This window comes from Hibiscus syriacus, unplaced genomic scaffold (assembly GCF_006381635.1).
Source record: "Hibiscus syriacus cultivar Baekdansim isolate YM2019G1 unplaced genomic scaffold, ASM638163v2 tig00010483_pilon, whole genome shotgun sequence".
Taxonomy (NCBI): Eukaryota; Viridiplantae; Streptophyta; class Magnoliopsida; order Malvales; family Malvaceae; genus Hibiscus; species Hibiscus syriacus.
In genome coordinates this window covers 51,260-61,113 of record NW_024062218.1, presented here as the reverse complement: position 1 = coordinate 61,113, position 9,854 = coordinate 51,260, and the positions used below count along the sequence as shown (strand labels likewise).

At 33.8% G+C, this 9,854-nt stretch overlaps 1 long non-coding RNA gene across 1 annotated transcript; it reads left to right on the top strand.

Moving 5' to 3' along the window:
• The first annotated feature begins 4,143 nt into the window (after window positions 1-4,143).
• LOC120203872 lies at window positions 4,144-6,916 on the top strand. Its single transcript, XR_005523901.1, has 5 exons — window positions 4,144-4,224; window positions 4,723-4,805; window positions 4,887-5,410; window positions 5,823-5,969; window positions 6,854-6,916. It is a non-coding gene; the product is annotated as an uncharacterized LOC120203872 (long non-coding RNA).
• Window positions 6,917-9,854: the final 2,938 nt, after the last annotated feature.

Sequence of the window (9,854 nt, the reverse complement as noted above, 5' to 3'; positions counted from 1 at the left end):
ATGAATAGATTCTTATTCGAGTCTAGTTTTCAATGGAAAAAAACATAATTAAATTCCAGTGTGTGTATCAATACATTTTAATGATTCTTTAAAGGTAGTACGAGTTGTCTGAATTCTGGAAAATTGATGAGTTATTGTACAAGTGTTGTATAATTGATATACTATGCTGGAATTGTTGTTTGAGAATTGAAATGAGTGTTAAATGTGAAATTGATTATTTGGGGAAGATTGAAATGATTGGTGATTTAAGTACAACAATTGCATAGTTGGGGTACTTAAATGTATTTATGCTTTTGTAAAAGCATTTGAATGGAAATAATTTCAATGTTGGAATTATTGGTATTAAGAATTTAAGAGGCAAAATGGTGAAGACCATTTTGAGTAAATGGGAAAAGTTGGTTCCAATGTTATAAGGAATTATTAAGAGTTAAATATTTTGATAGATGATGAATTTCAAATATAGTATGGAGATATGATGGAATGTATTTATGTTAGTAAAATACTAACATATGGATTATTATGAATTGATGATTTATACAGATCATGGTTGATTTGCAATTGAAGCAAGTCAAGTATAAAAAGGGTATATTGTGGAAAATAGTAAGGCACAAATATTTTGAAAGACATAAAGTGTCAAGGTGAGTGCAATACATGCATGAAATTACACATGGATGTTTTATACATCATAAGGAAGACTTGCGATAAGTCGACCTTGTTTATATCGGCATGATTTTATATCATTTTTTATAAATTGACATTGAGATGTCAGAGTATGAAATTAAAATGCATTGATCATGAAAAAGAAATGTGATATTTTACCATGAATGTTTTCGGGTATGAACTGCCCAATGTTAAATTTGATGATATACTTTGCCATGGATGGATCGAATAAAATAGACTATATGCCCAAAGTAAGTCATTGAGGGACAGGGTATAGTTGGCATGCCATAGAGTATAGCAGCTGCAGGTTTATATTAGCACTATAGTGTGTAAGGACACTAAGTGCATGTTTATGTCCGGATTAGCACTATAGCATAAGCTTAGTGTAGGTGGTGGGCACGACCTTATGTGTATTGTCCAGATTAGCACTATGGCGTAAGCTTAGTGCAGGTTTAGCACTACGGTGTAGGTATTTTACTCGTATACCCAGGGTCCTCAGGGTGTTATATTGGGCCATTGTCTACGGTTTATTGACTATGGATTATGTTTTATTGGTTAATAATGGTAACCATGCAAATAAGCTTATGAGCTTACGGAATAATGGCAAGTATATTAAAAAAAATAATAATAAGCTTATGAGCTTATGGAATTTAAATGGTAAGTATTTTGGTAAAAATAAGCTTATGAGCTTATGGGATGAAAGGTAAGAAATTTTATATTATTTTGATCATGGTAAAATATTGAAGATGCTATTAGCATGGTTTTATGGCATTGGATTTGAAATCTAAATTCATGCATGAATTGTATTGCACTATATATTGTTTTAATTGCCTCACGTGATGATTTTCACGCGTAGGTAAAAAGCAAAGAATAAGAATAAAGAGTTCAGAACGACATCAAGCATCGAGAGGTATATTTCAATATCAGTAAGACATCTTATTGTGAAATTTGATTTTAGATAGTGGCATGTAATTTGAAAATGTTCAATTTATTTGTTGAATTAATTTTGGAAATTTTTATAGTGATTAAAGGTTAATTTTTATGAATTTATATGTAAATTTTCGGAAGTTACTGTAGCATGAACGGTAACCACGATTTTTAAGCTAAATTTCCAGATTGTTAAAGGGGTACCGATTCCCCTGCTACAGGGAATCGATTCCCCCACTATCCACTGTTCACTGTTCACTATTCGGGTACTATTCACTATTCATAATTAAAAATATTTTGAATTAAATTGGTTACAACGAAACGTAATTTTTATGATATGATAATTTTATAATATCATTTACTATTTTAAGAAAATAAATTTTCAATCGTAAAATGGTTTTAGAAAATACGGGTGACATCCGTAATCTGTATAAGTATAATTATACGGGTTATGGGTGTTACACAACTTCACTACTTCTAGGTTCAACAACATACAATGTAACATCATCACTTGAAACACTAATATAAGCAATGAATCGTTCAACATCTTCATTGTCGGGGAACAAATAAACTTTATCATTTCTCTGATAAGATAGCCTAAATCCACTTAGGGGCTCTAAATTCAATTTATTTGCAACACGTAACATTAGAGTTTCATAAGTTAACTTTTTTAATGACAGTTTTAGTTGAAGATTCATGGGTAAAGGCATATATTGTAAAACACCATGAACATTCTCCCATGACCCTCCAAAACATAAATCTATCCAAACATGATCAACATTAGATGATTTCATTATTGTAAATTAATTTACTAAACAAACGAGCTGCGAAACTAAAACCTGTTGCCGGATGGGGAAGGATGTCGTTGGATATAGGAACGGATGTCGCCGGAGAGAGTGATAGATGGAGATGGAATGAGTTACGATTTAGGGATTTATGTTATGAGTTGCTGCTGCTGCGTAGTTATATACCCAAAACATTTGTGTTGCGAAATTAAAACCTGTTGCGAATTCAGAAACGAGTTGCGAATTTGAAATTCAGTATTGCGATAGTCAGAATCTCGTTACGATTTACAGATTCGCATTGCGATTTACGTGTTCGTGTTGCGATTTACGTATTCGCATTGCGATTTACGGATACGCATTGCGATTTACGTAATCTCGTTGCGATTTACATATACGCGTTGCGATTTACGTATTCTCGTTACGATTTACGGATACGCGTTGCGATTTTACGTATTGTCGTTGCGATTTACGGATACGCGTTGCGATTTTACGGATACTCGTTGCGATTTTACGGATACTCGTTGCGATAGTCAGAATCGCGTTGCGATTTTCATATTCGCGTTGCGATTATGAAAAATCGCAATGCGAATTTGTACTATCGCATTGCGATTCTTCATAATCGCGTTGCGATTCTGGGAACTGATTTGCGATTCTGGAGATCGCGTTGCGATTTTTATTTCGCATTGCGATTTTGTTGGTCATTTTGGCAAATCCAAAAAAAGTTGGTTAAAATCGTATATTATAAGGCATTTTTGGTCACTGAGGTTATTTTCTCATTAAATATTTTTCTTATAACGGATTTCTCTCGGATAATTATTTTTAATAAAATATTAAAGCTTGAAATTGGAAAATGTTTCTAAGTTTTAAATGATATTCTTTTTAAAATTTTAAATCAAACACTGATTTCGTGATGGAGATATTTCAACATGACTCTCTAGATTCGACGTATTTCATCTAAGTCGGGTTAAAGGGTTATATTTAGAGTTATCAAAGTCAGGTTCAACCCTTAGATTGTTAAACTCAACTACAAAGTTTTTTAACAAAAAATGATTTTTGCATGCATTTAAATATTTTTGGGTTAAAATGGGGTTTACAAAATAAAAAAATATATTTTCTTCTTTTTATTTTTCCTATTTCTAAAATGGTGAATAAATGTTTTGAGTTGGAAGTCTAAGTATCAACTTCAATCTTAGGATTTTTTCATTTATAAATAATTCATTATTCCACTCTGTAGGAGTTTCATGTAGCGATTAGTTAAGGTCAAGGTTAATTTAGACACCAACCAAAGATAGAGAACATGATAGACCTATTGGTTATGGTTCAATTAGTAGGGGTAAACTGAGAAAGAGTAGAGATTTAACTAGATCTGCAGTGAGGCAACATGAGTTGGTATATGTTACTCAATATATGAAGATCGAGATGAATCAGACGGAACAGGGGATATTTTCTTATTTCACTCTATTTCCATTATGGTAAAATTCGAGGTCAAAATTTTCTTTAAGGAAGGGAGAATTGTAACACCCAAAATTTTCCCCAAATTAAAAACTCTAGAATTTGAGAATTTCCAGTCAAATCCCTAAATTGATTTTAAAGATTAAATTGAATTGGTAGTAATTTTAGTAACCATTTTGTAAAGGATACAAAGCTTCTGCTCATTTTTTAAAAACCCTAATAAATTCATGGATATATGATAAGATTTTCTCAATTTTTTAATAATACAACCCCAACTGTATTTATTTCACAAGCAGCGCCCCCAATCTCTGTTTCCTTTTTTTTTTTCTTCCTCCATGTTATTCTCATTGAGCCACTCACCCCCTCATGTTAACATCTCGTTGTCGTTCGATGGTCACCGGTAAGTCATTCGCCGCATCGTAGATTCCTCTTCGTAACCATTTTTATCCTTTGGTCGTTCGGTCGTCGTCCTCTCTTGGTAGGGAAACCGAGAGTTTCGTCGGACTGCTTGGAAATCTTAAACCATGGTTACGTCTCCGTCGTCCGGTCAAGCTGGTGGTCGTCTGTTGTGGTTTCGATTAAAATCGGCGTGTTCCCCTCGACAGGATGTTGCTATCACCATCAACAGTATTTTTCTCACCATGGCATCCGTGTGGGATGTCATTTACTTGGTTGGGGTTATGGTTGGAACGCCTATCGCCGACGATTAAGGGGAGTCAGCATGTCCGGGCTTCCATTTTTTAACCAACAGACCCTTATTCTAACCAAAATCCCCTACTTATAGCTTCCCTTGTTTCGAACTGGATATTAAATAATTCATATTATTTAACATAGTTTTGTTGTATATCATTCAGAAACATTGAATTGGGATATGAAATCGGATATCATAATTTTGCAGGAGAAATCGAGCTGAGAATTGAGTTACCGATCCCTCTGTCATTACTGCAAATTCTGAACCAACCCATATTACTCGAGTTAACCGTGAGTGATATTTTGAGATTTTAGTTTATTTGGCTATGTTAGTTATTTAGAATATTAATTTATTATTAAATTATTATGTAGAAACTAATTCGGGGCGATCCACTACTCGAGCTGATCATGGAAGATGTTATGACCATCATTAGTTATTTTGTTGAGTTGTGTCTCTATCGGTTGTTGCATTTTATTTGTGAATTATTTAGTTGTCTAGTATACTTTGTTGATTGTGATATGACATGTGATTGACTAGTTTATGTTTCGGTTATTATTTTGTGAAATCTGATGTATGTCAAATCTCGAAAAATGTTATATGTTGAATGCTGATCTGTTGGACATACATTTGTGTTATGTGAAACATGATTTTTCAGATTCGAATTTTATGTCATACATTCGGGTATGTGATTATGTACTTCTTATTACATTCGGATTAAATTTCGAATATATGTATGTTAACATGTCATATTGGGTTGGGATTGATAGGAAAAGTTCAGTGCATTCACTCGACATGGTAAATGTTACTTCGGATTCGGTGGCCTCCTACCTTTATGGCAGACCCCACTTCGGATGATGTGTTAGAGTGGTTCCAGGAAACCTTCTATTCGAACGGTGTAAGGCGTATGAGTACATTTACATTTGCATTGCATTCAGACCATGAATATTATGACTCGGACTGTTAATATGTGTTTTGAATTGTTTGTTTGATTCCACTTTAGAGACGCACTAAGCTTAATATCTTACACCCTTATAGTTTCTTTTATAGATATTCAATTTTAGACGATCCGATACTTGGAGTGATTTCTCGCTTTTCAGATTAAATCTATAGTGTGAAGTTTATTTGAGTTTTCTATTTCAGAATTTATCCATAATTTTTATTCGGGATTTATTACTTTTATTATTTATGTATTTGGAACTTTGAGCATTATAATTATTTTTGAAATTATTTAGGCATGTTTTCTAATATTTATCATTTATAACGAATTTTATTGGATAATTATTTATAACGAATTTTTTTTGGAAAAGGAATTTCTTGAGGGACCAGCTTTAACATGACTCTCTAGATTGACGTATTTCATCTAGATCGGGTTAGGAGTTATAAGGAGCGCTTTAACAAGGTTGATAGTGAACGAATTTACTTCTTGCGTCGTGAAATTGCTACATCTGTTTAAGGTGAGTCTTCAATCTCGGGTTACTTTACCAAATTTAAACCGCTATGGGAAGAATTCAGGGCACCGATTCTTTTTGCACCGTGTGAATGTGAAAATACTCGAGCAAATCTGAAACATTTGTCCCAATAGAAACGTTTTCAATTTCTTATGGGAATAAACGTGTCTTACACAACAATTCCAAGTCAATTCCTTCTTATACAGCCACTGACATCTTTGAATCAAACATATTAAGAATCTAAAAGAACTAATTTGGAGGGGATTAATCCATTCATACTCTGCTGTGATGTTTTCCAATGACAGTTCGTTTTTTTCTGGGACTTGTGATCACTACTAGGTCAAGGGTCATAAAAGTGAAAACTGTTAATAGTCTCATCGGTTTTCACTGACTTTTAAGTTTAAGAAGAGGAAGGTCAAGTAGCCATGGCAGTAACTTAGAGTTTAGAGACTGAGGTTTTCAGCTCTGTAGGAGTTCAAGCAGCGCCACTGTTTACACAAGAACAATATGCTCATATTCTGAGACTCCTGAAACAAAGACCTGCTGCTTATTCTTCTATCAATATGACATGTATAGTCTCTCAATGTCCCTCGTCTAAAGGCACTACTGATTGGATCTTGGATACTGAAGCAGCAGATCATGTATTGTCTGATTCCAAATTATTGAATCTCACTTTTTTCTTTTTAATATCAATCCACGTTATGTTCACCTTTCAAATGGTAAAATCTCTCGTGTCCCCCATGTTGCTTCATATCAATTAAGCCCCAATAAAATCTTAAAAAAATGTTTTACATGTTCCGCATTTTAATCGTAACCTCATTTCAATATTCAAGTTAACTCCAGCCCTTGGTTGTTTTGTCATTTTTTACCCAATTTTTTGCATTATGCAGGATCTCCACTAGGAGGATGAAAGGGATCAGTAAACATATTGATGGCCTCTATTTGTTCCGGTCGAAAGAACATGATTTTGGTTTATCTTTATGAAAAACATCTTGTATTGTTCTTTACATTCTAGTTCTTTTCAATGCAAGTCTGGTATTATCAATTAAACTCATGTTTGGCATGCTCCCTTCCCAAAATGCATAAATTGTCCTCTCTTCATCATGAAAATTTGATCAAGAACATGTACAAGAATGCTCTATTTTTCCTTTGGCTAGACAATGTCGTGTTCCTTTTCTCGTCAGTCAGTCTCAATTTGAAAAACCTTTTCAATTAATAAACATCTAGAGAGTATATCAACTAATTCCGTTCATCGTTATTTTCTCACCATTATTGATGATTACACTGGGTAACTTGGGTTTATTTGTTGAGACTCGAGTCAGATGCAATTGTGTCTCTTGGGATTTTTTTTTTTTGGTGAAAGGTACGACCATATTCAAGGTGTTCTTTTTTTTCAATTCTCTTGGTGTTGTTCATAAGAGTTCTCGAAAAAATGAGGTAGTTGAGCGTAAATATAAATATCTTTTCGAAGTTGCTAGGGCACTCAGGTTCTAGTCTAAGGTTCCTATGAAATTTTAGGTTGAGTGTGTCTTAATCTGTGCTAAATTGGAAAACGTCCTTCGAACTCTTATATAATAAACAGCCTAGTTTTCAAAAAAAAAAAAAAACATCCTAATCTTGCACACTTAGGATTTTTGGGTGCCTCTATTATGTAACTTCTCCAAGTCATAAAGATAAATTTGCCCCTAGAGCTATCCTAATTGTTTTTATGGGCTATTCAAGTATTAAAAAGGGTTACGTGTTGTTCAACTTGAAATCTAAATCCAAACGGATGTTCATTTTCATGAGTTTATATTTCCTTCTCAGTTTCCTTCTGCTTCCACTAATAATTTTTTCCCAAAACAAACATTAGTTGATAGTTCTGATTTTTTGCTTCTTTCTCCTAATCATTCACAATCTGATTCTCCTTCCCAGTTTGTTTTATCTGATCCTTCTCCCTTACAAATACCTAATGAATTGCCAACTCTTTTAGTACATGTGTCGACTGCACAGTTACCTCAGCCTTTGTTGCTAGAATTCGTTGTTTCTCGAAGATTAATTCGTGAATAAAAACAACTTGTTTGGTTACAAGAATTTGTTTTCTCTTATCAATCATGTTCACCAACCGGTCAGGTTTCTTCTTTTTCCTTTAGTTACAATCATTTACCCTTACACACACACTATTATATTGATGTCATATCTACTTTTTTTAAACCTATAATCTATTCTGAGGTTTTGAAAAACCCAATTTAGATTAGTGCCACGAAGGATGATATTTGTGCCTTGGAATCAAACAATATTTGGTCCATTGTTTCTCTATCACCAGGGAAGGTGCCCATCGACTTTAAATGGGTGTACAAGGTGATGTACAATGTTATAGGCGAGGTTGAAATGTACATAACTCGTTTGGTAGTTAAGGGATATAGCCTAAAGGATGGAAATGATTATTTTGAAACATTCTCTCCTGTCGCAAAGATGGTTATTGTTAGAGCCATTCTTGCTTTTTCTTCCATGTTCAATTGGTTTATCTGTCAAAGGGATGTCTTTAATGCCTTCTTGCAATGAAATTTAACTAAAGAAGTTTATATGTGGTTGTTACCCGATTTTTGCAGACTAAAAGTAATGAAAATTTTGGGCGAACTGAATTCTTCTTTGGAATTGAAGTGGTGAGGTTAAAGTTTCTTGTTAAATTAAAGAAAAAAACTGATTTTGGAGGAGCAAAGTCAACGCTAACACCCTTAGAGCAGAATGTGAAGTTGACCTCGAATGAGTATGATGAAGGAAAACTTCAAGATGACAAAGGGATGTTTCAGAGATTAATTGAAACGCTAATATATAGGGCCTCACATTACATATGTTGTGCATCACCTCTGTCAATTTATGCAACAGTCGAAGTAGACCCATATGGAGGCTGTTATGCGAATTGTGAGATACATCAAACAAAATTCTGAGCAAGATTTGTTGTTCAAGGCTGCGAATGAGAAGCAAGTAGTTTTTTATTGTGATTCGGATTGGGTATCTTGTTTGATGGCAGGAAGATGATCTGTTATTGATGTTTACATAAAACTTGGTGGTTCCTTAATTTTCTGGAAATCTAAAAAAACATTATTGCAAGGTCATCTACTGAAGTAGAATATAGAGGAATGGTTGTCACAACTGTTGAACTAGAATAGCTGAGAGGGTAGCTGGCAGAGATTGGAGGTGATGATTTAGAACTAATTAAACTGTATTGTGACCGCGAAGCGCCGATTCGGATTGCAGCTAATCCCGTCTTTCATGAGGAACCAAACATATCGAAATTGATTGCCATTTCATTCGGGAGAAGATCCAAGAGGATTTGATACACACAAAATATGTTTCATCAACAGAACAATTAGCTGATATTATGACTAGGACTCTAGGGTCACAACATCATGCTTATCTATGTTCCAAGTTGGAGGTAAAGAATATCTTTCACTACCCCAACTTGAGAGGGGTGTAGAAGTTGGAGACTAACTTTTGTAATTAGTTACGGGTAGTTAGCTTTGTTAGTTAGATTGGTTAGTCTTGATGTATACATGTACATTGTATTCCCTTATCTAAGAAGTAATGAATAGAAATTTTAAAAATTACATTTCTTATTATTTGACACGTCTAACCTAAAAAGATTTTATAACTAATTTTTATTACTTTTAACACGACTTAATTATATGATTCGACGAGAGAGATTGAACTTCAAAAAATAATAAATATCTTATCAATACACAAAATGTATACGTCCGATTTCTAGTCCAAGACCGAATTCGGTCCGATTTCAAAAACATAGCTGCATAAAAGTAATAACAAGCAGAGGAATGTATTACATTGTATGGAATGTGTAGAATAGGGTACAAATTTCACTTAAAAATTCCTACTATTCCCAAAATTATACCC